This window comes from Leucoraja erinacea, chromosome 16 (assembly GCF_028641065.1).
Source record: "Leucoraja erinacea ecotype New England chromosome 16, Leri_hhj_1, whole genome shotgun sequence".
NCBI classification, from domain to species: Eukaryota; Metazoa; Chordata; class Chondrichthyes; order Rajiformes; family Rajidae; genus Leucoraja; species Leucoraja erinaceus.
This window is the reverse complement of record NC_073392.1, coordinates 19,110,434-19,125,418: the sequence shown is the minus strand read 5'-3', so window position 1 is coordinate 19,125,418 and position 14,985 is coordinate 19,110,434.

The window sequence follows — 14,985 nt, the reverse complement described above, 5'->3', positions numbered from 1 at the left end:
AGTGGCTCTTTCACCCCAGGCATGGTCCCATTTCAAATAGAGAGAGAGAGAGATTGAAAGAAAAAGGTTGCTGAACAAATAATTAGAGGAAATCACAAGCAGAGACCAGGGCTGGATTTAGATTAAAAGAAGTCCTAGGGCTGTTCTACTTGTGAGGCCCCTGCCAATCCCCCACCCCCACGACTAGAGGAAGATGGCAGAGTCCATCAGATTGACCCCGATTTGCAGCCAAGTGTGGCCAATGAGATAAGGGGCTGGAACGCTGCGTTATTTATTTATTTATTTATTGCCAGTGCTAGTGTTGAGTTATTGGCTTAAAACACTATTATTCTGAAATAGAGGGCAAGGAAAATTACTGAAGGATTCTTTAGAGACTAAGTTAAGTGCATTGTGATAGCATATGTAAGAAAGGCCTATGACAGTGTCAAAAATATTATACATCTTGCAGGGCTCTCACTTAACCTTTTTTCTCTGTTGGCAACCGGGCAACCTTGGCAGCGTTTTAGGTTGCCAAATGACAATTTAGGTGGTAATTTAAGACGGCTTGCATGACGCGTGCGATAGTGTGCTCGGACGAAGTGCATAGTTACCAGTCGGAATTATGCTCATTGAAGCATTCACATATTATTTCTGCTTCAAATAAAGTCACAAGCTAAACATATTCACCAATCAAGACATGATATATACCACAATGACATGCAGCAAAATTATAATACAGTATCTCAACTCTTTTTACACGTTGTAATGAATGCAATTTCTATTATTTCTTTCCACTTACAAACAAAAATGTGGTTGGATTATTCAGCGTATGATCAACCTCGGTGAGACCAAGCACAGGCTTGGCGATCACTTCGCTCAACACCTCCGCTCGGTTCGCAATAACCAACCTGATCTCCCGGAGGCTCAGCACTTCAACATCCTTCCCATTCCGAATCCGACCTTTCTATCCTGGGCCTCTTCCATGGACAGAGAGAGGCCCACCGTAAATTGGAGGAGCAGCACCTGATATCTCGCTTGGGCAGTATACACCCAAGCGGTATGAACATTGACTTCTCCAATTTCAGGTAGTCCCTGCTTTATCCTCCCCTTCCCAGCTCTCCCTCAGCGCACTGTCTCTGCCTCTTCCTTCTTCCCATCCCCCTCATCTTCACATCAGTCCGAAGAAGTACCCATTCACACAAGTTCTGTTATCCCACTTCCCTCATCCATCCCTGTGCATCAGAGACAAGTTAACCTACAAAGCCAATGTACCTTTGGGATGTGGGAGGAAACCCACTCACTTGCAGGGAGAATGTGCAAATTCAACCCAGACAGTGCCCGAGGACAGGATCGAACACATGTGTGGCATGTGCGGCAGCAAATCCACCAGCTGTGCCACTATATTTTAGTTTCCAACACACAAAAAATTATACGTTATAAGTTTGGTTACTAATAAAAAAGAAACTATTCATTTCAGTCTTAAATTTCTAAGTCACGCTATGTCCTCCTTTACAGCTTCTGTATGTTTTAATTCAGTTCAAGACCATGGGGCAGTACATTGGCCATAAAGTTGCTGCCTAAAAGTGCCAGAGACCCAGAATTGATCTTGAATATAGGTGCTGTCTGTATGGAGTTTGCTCCTTTTCCACTTGATCGCATGGGTTTTCTCCGGGTGCTCTAGTTTCCTTCCACATTCCAAGGTGCGCAGGAACCTATATCAGACCCAACACAAAATGTAATATTTTCCTTTTGTCCAGAGATTCTGTCTGACCTGTTGAGTTACTCCAGCTTTTTGTGTATATCTTCGGATTAAACCAGCATCTACAGTTCCTTCCTACACACACAATACTATACGATAGAACTTTATTAATCCCAGGAGGGAAATTGTGTGTGTGTGTGGGTATATATATTATACACACACACACACACATATATATATTTATATAGTTATATATCCATATATAAATATGCACCGTTTTGTTTTCTCGTTATAACATTGTTTACAGAATACTATTTTTACATATTCTGTTGTGCTGCTGAAAGTAAGGATTTCATTGTTCTAACTGGGAGGTGAGAATAAAACACTTGACTCTTGACTTACGTCGCTGATGTGTGGGATAGAACTAGTGTACGGGCGATCGGTGGTCGGTGTGGATTCTGTGGGCCGAAGGGCCTGTTTCCATGCTGTATCTTTAAATTAAACCAAATACACTAAAACCAGAGTGTCAAGTCAAGTGTCAAGTGAGTTTATTGTCATGTATCCCTGTATAGGACAATGAAATTCTTGCTTTGCTTCAGCACACAGAACATAGTAGGCATTTACTACAAAACAGATCAGTGTGTCCATATGCCATGATATAAATATATACACACATGAATAAATAAACTGATCAAGTGCAAATAACAGAAATGGGTTATTAAAAATCAGAGTTTTGTCCGAGCCAGGTTTAATAGCCTGATGGCTGTGGGGAAGTAACTATTCCTGAACCTGGTTGTTGCAGTCTTCAGGCTCCTGTACCTTCTACCTGAAGGTAGCAGGGAGATGAGTGTGTGGCCAGGATGGTGTGGGTCTTTGATAATACTGCCAGCCTTTTTGAGGCAGCGACTGCGATAAATCCCCTCGATGGAAGGAAGGTCAGAGCCGATGATGGACTAGGCAGTGTTTACTACTTTTTGTAGTCTTTTCCTCTCCAGGGCGCTCAAATTGCCGAACCAAGCCACGATGCAACCGGTCAGCATGCTCTCTACTGTGCACCTGTAAAAGTTAGAGAGAGTCTTCCTTGACAAACCGACTCTCCGTAATCTTCTCAGGAAGTAGAGGCGCTGATGAGCTTTCTTGATAATTGCATTAGTGTTCTCGGACCAGGAAAGATCTTCAGAGATGTGCACGCCCAGGAATTTGAAGCTCTTGACCCTTTCAACCATCGACCCGTTGATATAAATGGGGCTGTGGGTCCCCCTCCTACTCCTTCCAAAGTCCACAATCAGTTCCTTGGTTTTGCTGGTGTTGAGGGCCAGGTTATTGCGCTGGCACCATATGGACAGTTGGTCGATCTCTCTTTTATACTCTGACTCATCCCCATCAGTGATACGCCCCACAACAGTGGTGTCGTCAGCGAACTTGATGATGGAGTTCGCACTGTGACTGGCTACGCAGTCATGAGTATAGAGTGAGTACAGCAGGAGGCTGAGCACGCATCTTTGAGGTGCTCCCGTGCTGATTGTTATCGAGGCTGACACATTTCCACCAATACAAACAGACTGCGGTCTGTGAATGAGGAAGTCGAGGATCCAATTGCAGAGTGATGCGCAGGGACCCAGTTCTACGAGTTTGGTAACCAGCTTGGAGGGGATGATTGTGTTAAATACCGAGCTGTAATCGATGAATAACAGCCTGACATATGAGTTTTTGTTGTCCAAGTGGTCCAGTGCGGAGTGGAGGGCCAGCGAGATCGCATCCACCGTTGATCTGTTGTGGCGGTAAGCGAATTGCAGTGGGTCCAGGTTTTTGTCAAGGTATGAGTTGATTTGCTCCATGATCAACCTCTCAAAGCACTTCATCACCACTGGCGTTAGTGCCACTGGTCGATAGTCATTGAGGCACGTCACCTTACTCTTCTTGGGCACTGGTATAATTGATGCCATTTTAAAGTAGGTGGGGACCTCAGACCTCAGGTTGAAAATGTCCGTAAAAACTCCAGCCAGTTGGTCCGCACAGGTTTTTAGAAAACGACCGGGTATAACATCAGGTCCAGGTGCTTTTCGGGGGGTTCACCCCTCTGAAGGATTTCCTGACGTCGGCCTCTGAGACTGAGACTGAAATGCCATCACAGCGAATGGGGGGTCAGGAAGGCACATCAGTATTCTCCCTATCAAAGCGTGCGTAAAACGCATTGAGCTCATCAGGGAGTGATATTTCGCCGACATTCGAGCTGCCTCCTGGTTTCGCCTTGTAGGAGGTGATTGCGTTCAGGCCCCGCCACAGCTGCCGAACATCTGTCTCATCCTCCAGTTTGGAGCAGTAGTTCCTTTTGGCCTTTTTGATGGCCTTACCAAGGTCGTATCTGGACTTCATGTAGGCCACTGTATCATTGGAAGTGAATGTCCTGTGTCTGGACTTCAGAAGAGTGCGGATCTCAAAGTTCATCCAAGGTTTCAGATTGGGAAACACTCGGAAGGTTTTTGTATGGATGCAGTCCTCCACACATTTCTTTACGAAGTCTGTAACGACTGTGGCGTATTCGCTCTACCTTTAACGTCACCCAATTTCTTCTGTCCAGAGTTGCTGGCTGCTCCATGTTCCCCCACACAATTAAAGCATGGAATAGCCTTCACCTTACCATAGTTACCCAACCAGACACAAGTAAATTTAAGGTCGCTCTTTTTTCTCCAAGAACCCATTTTTGCTTAGGTCCAAGTCAAGAGTCAAGAGAGTTTTATTGTCATGTGTCCCAGATAGGACAATGAAATTCTTGCTTGTTGCAGAACAACAGAATATGCAAACATAATACAGAACAGGAGATAAAAGTTCAGTGTGTTTATATACCATAGACCATATATATACACAATAAATAAACAGATAAAATGCAATAGGCTGTTCAGAGTTTGGAGTTTGGTGATGGACCCTCCACCACCTCCAGTTTAAATTCCATTTAGAATATTTTTGGAGGACCAGGAAACCAGTTTCAAGAGTTACTCCAGGGAGTTACCCCAGCTCCAGGGAGTGATTCTGCGTTGGTTTTCAGCGGTCACGGCGAGGCGGTGACTGGACAGCAATGGCGGCCAGATCTCCCACAATTCAAAGCTAGGGAGAAAGTGCCCAGCGCCGAGCAGTTGCCGTGGCAGTGCGCATGTGCAGGGCGGCCGATGGTGTGCTGGCCATGCTTGTGCGCATGTGCATGGGGAGGATGTGCTGGCTGTAGCAGTGCGCATGTGCGAGGCTGCTGGCCATGCCGGCGGATGAGGAGCGAATGGAGAGCGGAGACCCGGCGGCCCGGACACGGATACGGATGGTAGGCGGAGACGGAGAGTGAGAAAGAGAGAGAGATAGAGAGGGGGGGCCACTCAGTTGAACGGCAGGTGTCCCGATTGCTTGCCAGGCCGGGCAAAATGACACAACTTTTAGGTTGCCTGACAGGATGTTAGGTGGCCATTGGCATCCAAGCAACTGTTAATTTCGGGTCCTGCCTTGGCCGGAGGCCCCCTAGATCTCGAGACCCTAGGCTTCAGCCTATGAAGTCTAATGGTAAATCTGGCTCTGGTAGAGAGATATGTGTGTATGTGCGTATATATATAGAATTAAACTATAAACAAACTATAATGATCTAATCGCCTTGTTTAAGAAGGAACAGCAGATGCTGGAAAATCAAAGGTAGACAAAATTGCTTGAGAAACTCAGCAGGTGAGGCAGCATATATGGGGCAAAGGAAATAGGCGACGTTTCAGGTCGAGACCCTTCTTCAGACTGATGTGAAGGTGAGGCCAGCACCGCCATTCAATGTGATCATGGCTGATCATCCCCAATCAGTACCCCGTTCCTGCCTTCTCCCCATATGTTAAATGTATGTCTTGAGTTAGTTTTTATTATATTTTTTTAGCTGTGTATATGTGGGGGGGCTGAGAGGGGGGTGGTGGGGGGGGCTGTGGGGGAAACCATTTAAATCTCTTTCCTGTGCGGGGACCTGACTATTCCCTGTCGGGTCTCGGATGTCGTTGGGCCTAACATCGTGGAGCCGGCGGCGACCTCCGGCCAGGACTAACCTGGGGGCTCCAGTTGCAGAGCCTACGGAACTGACATCGCGGAGCTGGCCGACTTCGGAGCGGGAAGAGCTGTGGTGGTGTGCGGCTGCGACCCGACTTTTGGAGTTTGGAGGCACCGGCCGCAGATCCGGAGGCCGGGAACATCGGGAGCTCCAAGTCCCTGGTGGGAGACCACTTTTCCGAGCTCCACAACGGCGACTTCTCCCGCTGGAATCGCGGGTTTAAGGACATGGAGCCGGGGCCTAACATCGCCCACCGGGGGCTTTAACATCGGAGCCCCAGTTCGCCTCGACACTGCAGTTGGACTGCTGGACCACGGGAGAAGGAACAAAGGGAAGAGATAAAGACTTTGAGGAGATGTTGGAGATTCACTGTGATGGATGTTTATGTAAACTTTTAAGTGTGGGTCTTGGATTGTTTTGTAATGTAAAAAACTGTAGAAATGATATTTCGTTCAAACCCAGGTTTGAATGGCAATAAGTTGCATTCTATTCTATTCTATTCTATATCCCCTGACTACGCTATTTTTAAGAGCCCTATCTAGCTTTCTCTTGAAATCATCCAGAGAATCTGCCTCCACTGCACTCTGAGGCAGAGAATTCCACAGACTCACCACTCTTTGTGAGAAAAAGTGTTTCCTCGTCTCCGTTCTAAATGGCTTACTCCTTATTCTTAAACTGTGGTCCCTGGTTCTGGACTCCTCCAACATCGGGATCATGTTTCCTGCCTCTAGTGTGTCCAAGCCATTAACAATCTTATATGTCTCATCCTTCTAAACTCCAGAGTGTACAAGCCCAACTGCTCCATTCTCTCAGCATATGACAGTAATCTGCCTTCCTGATTTTGCTACCAAAGTGGATAACCTCACATTTATCCGCATTAAACTTCATCTGCCATGCATCTGCCCACTCCTTCAACCTGTCCAAGTCACCCTGCATTCTCAAAGCATCCTCCTCACAGTTCACACTGCCACCCAGCTTTGTGTCATCTGCAAATTTGCTAATGTTACTTTGAATCCCTTCATACAATTCATTGATGTATATTGTAAATGACTGCGGTCCCAGCACACACACACACACACACACACACACACACACACACACACACACACACACACACACACACACACACACACACACACACACACACACACACACACACACACACACACCCCCCCCTTGAGGAATGTAATAAAAACCAGGACACACACCCTATTGTCAGTGGCACTTCTGTGTATTTATTTAAGATTAGAAGAGTTTCTCAATCCATGGTTATAGAAATTGTGCTAATGTGGATTCTAACCTGCATTGTGGATTAATACCAGCAGATGGCATCAGCAGGATGAGTTTCTGCCAAGATTGTTTGGAACGCTGATCCAAATATTTCTCTCTTTGATGCTTAAAATAAAGCATAGGGCCACACGTAAAACAAAGTGCAAGTAATTAATTCAAGTACAGGAACACTACATTGAGGACAATAGCACATTATCTTATAAATCATAAAGTGCAATTAAAGTGATGTGGAGCTTGGGTTGATTTCCATAGTTCAGGGGCCTCCAAACATTTCAGCACGAGGGCCACATCACATATTTGGCACATTTCTGCGGGCCGGATGAAAAAAATAAAGAAATGTCAGTTTTATAAATTTAATGAACTCAAGAAAGAACTTGAGTAAAACAAATGGAAGAAATTCAAAACAAAACCTGGAACCATCAAGGTTAACCAACGAAATCATGAAGTTTTATTCAATCACATTAATGGAAGGATGGAACTGCTTTTTTGAATTCAAAATTTCAATGAATTGTGGATACGAATTTGAGGAGCCAAATATGAGGATGGACACCAAATACTCATCAGATAAATTTGCTCGATATTTCGACTTGACATACTTCATTATTGAAAATGTTTGTTCACAGAGGTATGTTGTACCAAAAAGGGACAAAAATCTACAAGCAAATTGCTTCAAATTTGGAAACTGCTCAGGCTTCAAAAATGTATAAAACTCCATCAGATTTCCTTCTTTATACGTCTTTCAGTCCATCATCTGCCTGAAGATCAATAATTTCCTTTTGAAACTGATCGGATGATTTTCAACATTGCAATTGAATGGATTTTGAAAGAGCCTGATTTCATTTGCTTTGGCATTAAGGTCAGAAAATCGCTTCTGAAATTGTTTTTTTCAATCCTAAAATTACTTCATTTGCAAATTTGGAAGGAAATTCTTCTTCTCTTTCTTTATGAAATACTTCACAACATGGGAATTGAGCCAAATTCTGAACTTTCACCTGGCCTAGCATCAATGTTGCTCTGAATGCCTTGACATAAGCAAAAATATTCACAGTTCAAAATGTTTTTGCCTTGAAACTTCTAATTCAATTGATTCATATGGCTTGCCACATCGGCAAAGAAGAGTTGTGGACAGAAGAAGAAAACAAGTTGTGGCTATGACTGTTGGAGAAGGAATGGAATGAAGAGAGTTTGGTCCCACCAAAGTGGACAACAGGAGAGACATTGAAGGAAGATCTCATTTCATAAGCTATAGGCAGCCTGTGAACACTGAGGTGGGGGTAGATCACCTTATCACAATATTAAAGATGTCATTGGTGATTTGGTTCAAAAGTAAGACAGAAACTTAATCAGAAAGATCCATACCTAAAATTTAAGGTCACAGCACCAAATGTAGGAGGTGCAACGAGACCTGGGTGTCCTTGTACACCAGTCACTGAAAGTTGGCGTGCAGGTACAGCAGTCAGTGAAGAAAGCTAATGGAATGTTGGCCCTCATAAGAAGAGGATTTCAGTATAGGAATAAAGAGGTTATTCTGCAGTTGTGTAGGGCTCTGGTAAGACCACATCTGGAGTATTGTGTACAGTTTTGGTCTCCTAATTTAAGGAAGGACATCCTTGCGATTGAGGCAGTGCAACGTAGGTTCACGAGATTGATCCCTGGGATGGCAGGACTGTCATATGAGGAAAGATTGAAAAGACTAGACTTGTATTCACTGGAGTTTAGAAGGATGAGGGGGAATCTTATAGAAGCATAATAAAATTATAAAAGGACAGGACAAGCTAATGCAGGAAAAGTTTTCCCAATGTTGGGCGAGTCCAGAACCAAGGGCCACAGTTTTAGAATGAAGGGGAGGCCATTTAAGACTGAGGTGAGAAAAAACATTTTCACCCAGAGGGTTGTGAATTTGTGGAATTCCCTGCCACAGAGGGCAGTGGAGGCCAAATCACTGGATGGATTTAAGAGAGACAATAGACAATAGGTGCAGGAGAAGGCCATTTGGCCCTTTGAGCCAGCACCGCCATTCAATGTGATCATGGCTGATCATCCCCAAGCAGTACCCCGTTCCTGCCTTCTCCCCATATCCCCTGACTCCACTATTTTTAAGAGCCGTACCTCCCACAATATGTAATATGTAAAAGAATATGGGATTCTGTTCCATTCTGTTTGTAGTTTGTTTGTTTGTTTGTTTTTTTGCACAAAGTCCGCGAGCATTGCCACTTTTCATTTCACTGCACATCTCATATGTGTATGTGACGAATAAACTTGATTCTCAAACTTTCCTTCCCATTAATTTGAGAATCTTTTGTAATTTTTCCTGTAGCCACTTCCCCTTCAACTCCATCCTTATACTCCCAATTTGTCAATCCCTCCCCCCCACTATTTAGTTTAAACCCACACGTGTAGCCCTAGCAAAGCTGCCTGCCAGAATGTCGGTCCCCCTCCAGTTAAGGTGTAACCCGTCCCTTTTGTACAGGTCACCCCTATCCCAGAAGAGATCCCAGTGATCTATAAATCTAAATCCTTGCTTCCTGCACCAGCTCCTCAGCCACACATTCAGATCCCCTATCTCCCTGTTCCTGTCCTCACTAGCACGTGGTACTGGAAGCAATCCAGAGATAACCACCCTAGAAGTCTGGCATTTCAGTCTTCTTCCCAACCTTCTGAAGTCATGTTGGAGAACCTCCTTCCTCTTCTTCCCGATGTCGTTTGTGCCTACGTGCACAACTACTGCCAGCTGTTCACCTTCTCTCTCTCTCTCGGATGTTCAGAATTCGACTCGTGACATCCTGAACCCTGGCACTAAGGAGGCGACAGACCATCCTCGCATCTCGTCTGCCGCCACAGAATCTCCTGTCCACTCCTCGGACAATGGAGTCACCCACCACTAGGGCTCTGCCCGACGTCGGTCTCGCCGGTCGAGTCCCATCTCCAGGATTGGAGCCACCGACGTGTTCGCCGCTCGGACTGGAAACGTCGTATCACCAGACAGTTCCCAAGAGGGCGTACCTGTTTTCATTAGGCACAGCCACCAGTCTTCTGCACTTCACGATTTCCACCCTTTCTCTCCGTCACACACCTTGGTTCTTCCTGTAACCTCGGTGTGACCACCTCAATGTAGGTCCTGTCCAGGAAACTCTCGTTTTCCCGGATGGCCCTGAGGTCATCCAGCTGCTTCTCCAGTGCCCCAATACGGTCCTTTAGGAGCTGAAGCTGGACGCACTTGCTACAGTTGTAGCAGCCAGAGGCTCCATCTGTGCCCCTGGGCTCCCATATTCTGCAAGCCTCACACTGTCTCATCTGCCCCGACATGTGTTCACCGCAGAGAGTTAGATAGAGCTCTAGGGGCTATTGGAATCAAGGGATATGGGGAGAAGGCAGGTACGGGTTATTGATTGGGAACGATCAGCCATGATCACAATGAATGGCGGTGCTGGCTTTAAGGGCCAAATGGCGTCCTCCTGCACCTAATTTTTATGTTTCTATGTTTCTAACTCAGTGGGTGAGGCAGCTCTCTTATACCTGCATTAAGGAGGCAATTAAACACACCTGAGCAATTACAAATCCCTGTGAAACCATGTGTCCCGAACATTATGGTGCCCTGAAATGGGGGGGACTATGTATAAACACAGCTGTAATTTCTACATGGTGAAACCAAAATGTATAAAAATGGCCTTTATTAAAATCTGACAATGTGCACTTTAATCACTGACAATGTGCACTTTAATCACATGTGATTTTTTCTATTACAAATCTCAAATTGTGGAATACAGAGGCAAATAAATAAATGATGGGTCTTTGTACCAATCATTATGGAGGGCACTAGTTCGAATGTGTTTCCCTTCAAGTATTTGAGCAATTCTCTTTTGAACATTTCCATTGAATCTGGTTCTGAGCTCGACAACATTAAGGCTGTGCATATTTTGAACTGCATGTTAGTGTGGTATAATATTTGAACTCAATTGTTCGTGCTGTATATTCACTGAATTCAATGTTAGCACTGTGCTCTTTGTGTACCTTACCTAACAATGGATTTGGTTACTTTTGTAGAGACAATGAATTTCTCCACAGGACAGTGCACTAAATCATACATTCCTATGCATATGTGTGTATTATTCTCATCACATGGGAATGCGAGAACAAGGTAACCATGTATTTACACCACAGCTGTGTCAAAAGGCAGCCAAGAGCAAAGACTATTAATATGGGTGATTAACGTTAATGTCCGGAGGGCAAATAATGAGCAATGTCTCACCCACAACACGATCAAATAGAACAAGTTAACCTTCAACTTTAGGCTGTGCATGCCATACACAAGAAGAAGAAGCAACGGATGAAGTGTCTTTCAGATAATTCACTCATGTTTACTCAGAAGGGAAAGCAAGTCCTTTTTAATATCTGTTTAAAATGTATATTCTGTGAATCTAATAATTGGACCTATCGTTTTGGATCCAGTGCACGTCAGTTTTCTCCACACCTCTGTGAGATTGTCTCCTGTATTATTCTCATGTGGCTCTACTCGATCAAGGAAATCACATTACTCCTGGCTTGGTATCTTCAAACAGGTGTCACAATTTTAACATTTGTGTTTGCCCAGTCGAGACTGCAATGCGAAGGCATTTCTACACCCTGAACATACTAAATCTATGGAATTCTCTACTTGAGGTGGCTCAGTCATCAAGTACATGCAAGACAAAAAGTGTTTGCATTGAAGGGGTAAAGGAATACATCATTAGTGCAGGAACACAGTGCTAATGTTAAAGATCAGCCATTACATTATTTATTGGGGGATGTCTTGCAACGGTACAAATGACCTTATTCTGCATATAATTCTTGTTGTTAGCACCCCGCCTCGGAAATGTAACTTCAAGTCAAGCCGTGTTTATTGTCATATGTATTAGTACAGTAAAAATGTTGCTGGCAGCAGCATCACAGGCACATAGACTTTTCCCCAACTCTGCTTATCTTCCTACTTTTACCTGTTTGGGCATGAGCCAAATATATTTGGGGATGGGAGATTGGTGTGAGGGTCAGGGTTGTGCTGTTTCTCACAAGGTCACTGGAAACCCGAAAGAGAAAGCAAGATCAGCTCAATTTAATCACTAATGCTGCCTCGCCAATTAACATGGATATTCTACCATTGAACAACAATCCTCTTCACAGAGATTCCAGGCAGCTTGATCCTATTCTTCTACTGTTGATTAGAATGCTTGTTTTGAACGTCATTAGGCATCATAATTATTCCTCATTTCACAAGAGCCAAGCCTTGCGGAGTCTGTTAACATAGGCTTCACTGTCAAACTCCATGAAGCGGACAAGCTTCATAAATGTAGCTACAATTAGATCATTTTAAGTACATGCATCATATTTAGTCACGAGAAGCAGACACACAATGCAGCCAAACAACTCACACATGTATCTAATTATCCACCAAACTTGGCAGTTTTGATGTATTTGTCAATTTTCTCTTTTAGATTATATCATTGACATCGTTTGGTAGGAGCTTCATTCCCAGACAATCTCCTGAGAATGTTGCAGTGGAGCACATCAGGAGAAAAACAACTTTAAATTGTCCAAGATCGGGAACGCTGAACCTCACCCACCCCATAGTGGATATTTCAGGAGGACGATTAAGATATTTTAAATGGTAATACAAATAGACAACATTCACATGAATAGGCTAAGTCTTTGTGGAAGCATAAGTTGAAAGAGTACAGAAGAAAGTATGAAAGATTTAAACATAAACTTGGTTTCTCAGATGGCTCAAATTCATTTCATTTTCTTTTAGAGATGAACCATTACCTAATTAGCATGACTGAGTAGGTCTGGACATGGATCTGGTATGTACTGAGCATTTGGCCATGTGATTTAATATCCCCATGAGGCGATGTATCACATTTTGTTTCATGACATTTCAGTGAAATATTTGGGTAATTTTTTAATATTAAACGGTACAATCTACTTGCAAGTTCTGAGAGTAGATAACAGCAACAGCCAGAATTATTAGCAGCTGTTGCAGACTCAATGCTGAACTCCAAGAAATCAAAATCAAACATGGTTTGTACTACCATAAAGTGTATGGAAGGATTTCAAGGAAATCTCAGAATAGGAAAGGGATAAAGAGATATAGGCACAAGAGACAACAGATGCCGGAATCTGTAACAAGAACAAGAATCGGGTGGCACCACCGGGTGTTGCAACCTCGCCAGCGGTTGTCTGTCCTTACACCCTTTTTTGTTATTTTTAGTAAGTCACAAGGTATGTTTTAAAGGTTTCTTAGTCTTTTTTATGTGGGGGAGGTGGGGGGGGAAAGGGGAAAACCGTTTCCCAGTCACTTACCTGGTCGAGATGCGTCTTTTCTCTGTCGCATCTTCGCGGCCTACCAACTGGATTGGCGCGGCCTTTCCTACCGGAGACAGGCCAGAGCTTCAGCAGTGGCGCAGCACTGAATTACATCACGGAGCCTTGCTGGAGATCGCCTGTGTTGGGCCTGCTGATTAACACCGTGGAGCTGTGGTTTGCGGAGTATCTAGCCACGGGCGGCGCTGACTTTAACATCGCAGTCCTGGGATCTTTTGCCGAGGATCACCAGTGTTGGAGCTCCACCCAGCTCGGCCTGTGGACTTCGGAAGCCGCGATCTCTGGTAAGAAGTGGCCGATTCGGAAACTCCAAGCCGCTAAGTGTGCTCTTCCGTTCCGACGCCGGAGCTCCGATCATGCCGGCAAGAGGGCCTGAACATCGGGCCGCCATAGCGGTGACTGTGGAGGGCTCAAAAGCCCCGACCACGACTGAACAAGAGGAAGACTGAACTTTGTTTAAGAGGGAACTGCTGTGGAGGAGAATCGAAGGTCAAAAAAAGCTGGAGAAAACCCCGACCACTATGGAGCGAAGAACAAGAGTTTCGAAGACGTGAACTCCATACTGCTGCTGCTCTCAGTGGTAAAATATTGATTCTCTGCAGTGGGAATGTTGGGATGCTGTGTGGGGACGTTTACGTTAATCCTTTCGTGTATTGTGTTCTTTTTATTCGTATGGCTGTATGGTATCTCAAATCTCACTGTACCAATTGGTGCATGTGTGCTTTGTGTCACTTTGTGTCCTTTTCGTTCAAATGGCCATTAGCAGAGTACAAAAACAGACTACGATTTCTAAAAATAACACTAAATTACCAAGTGGACAGAGGAAACTATGCTTGGATGTTTTAATGCCTCCCTGGAAAAGTGCAACATTCTCACTAACTTCGAGTGCATCACTGCTCGGAATGTTGGATCATTCAGGAAAACCTCTAATCTACAGGTTGACACCATGCAGGAGCCTGGAATAAATGGGGAAAAGAACACACAACTAGCCAAACCACCCATCCATTCCATCAACTACTCCTGTACCAATTTGCAATTACCACATTGGTCTTAATCACCTCAGAAATGGTGGAAGTATAGGTCAGATTCTGAGGACTGTGTAAGATGATGAATGAGTTATGTGGACTGGGTAACAATGAAAAGCATAATCAATTGCCTTATGGAATAGGATGCGCTGTGTCTTTAGAAAACTCAAGTTTAAGAATAGGACACAAAGTGCTGCAGTAACTCAGTAGATCAAGTAGCATCACAGGAAAACATGGATATGTGACATTTTGGGTCGGATCACTTCTTCAGACTGTTTAAGTAGTTATCCAACAGAAATTTTAAGATCTGTGATTTCTTTGGGCTGTCCACGGTAAATACATGGACAAGGAACAACCAAGTGATTTTTTTTCACTGCATCCTTTAATACCAATTAAATGTCGACCTGCAATGACACACTAGGATCATAGTGACATGCAGGTAATCATGCTTGAAGATTCCCTGGAAACAGGCACCAAAAATAATTTGTAACCCGTGTTGATAGACAATGAAATATAAACTGTTGTCCTTTCACTTCCATGAGTGTTGTAGCTGATTTTTTTTTAACAAATTGCAA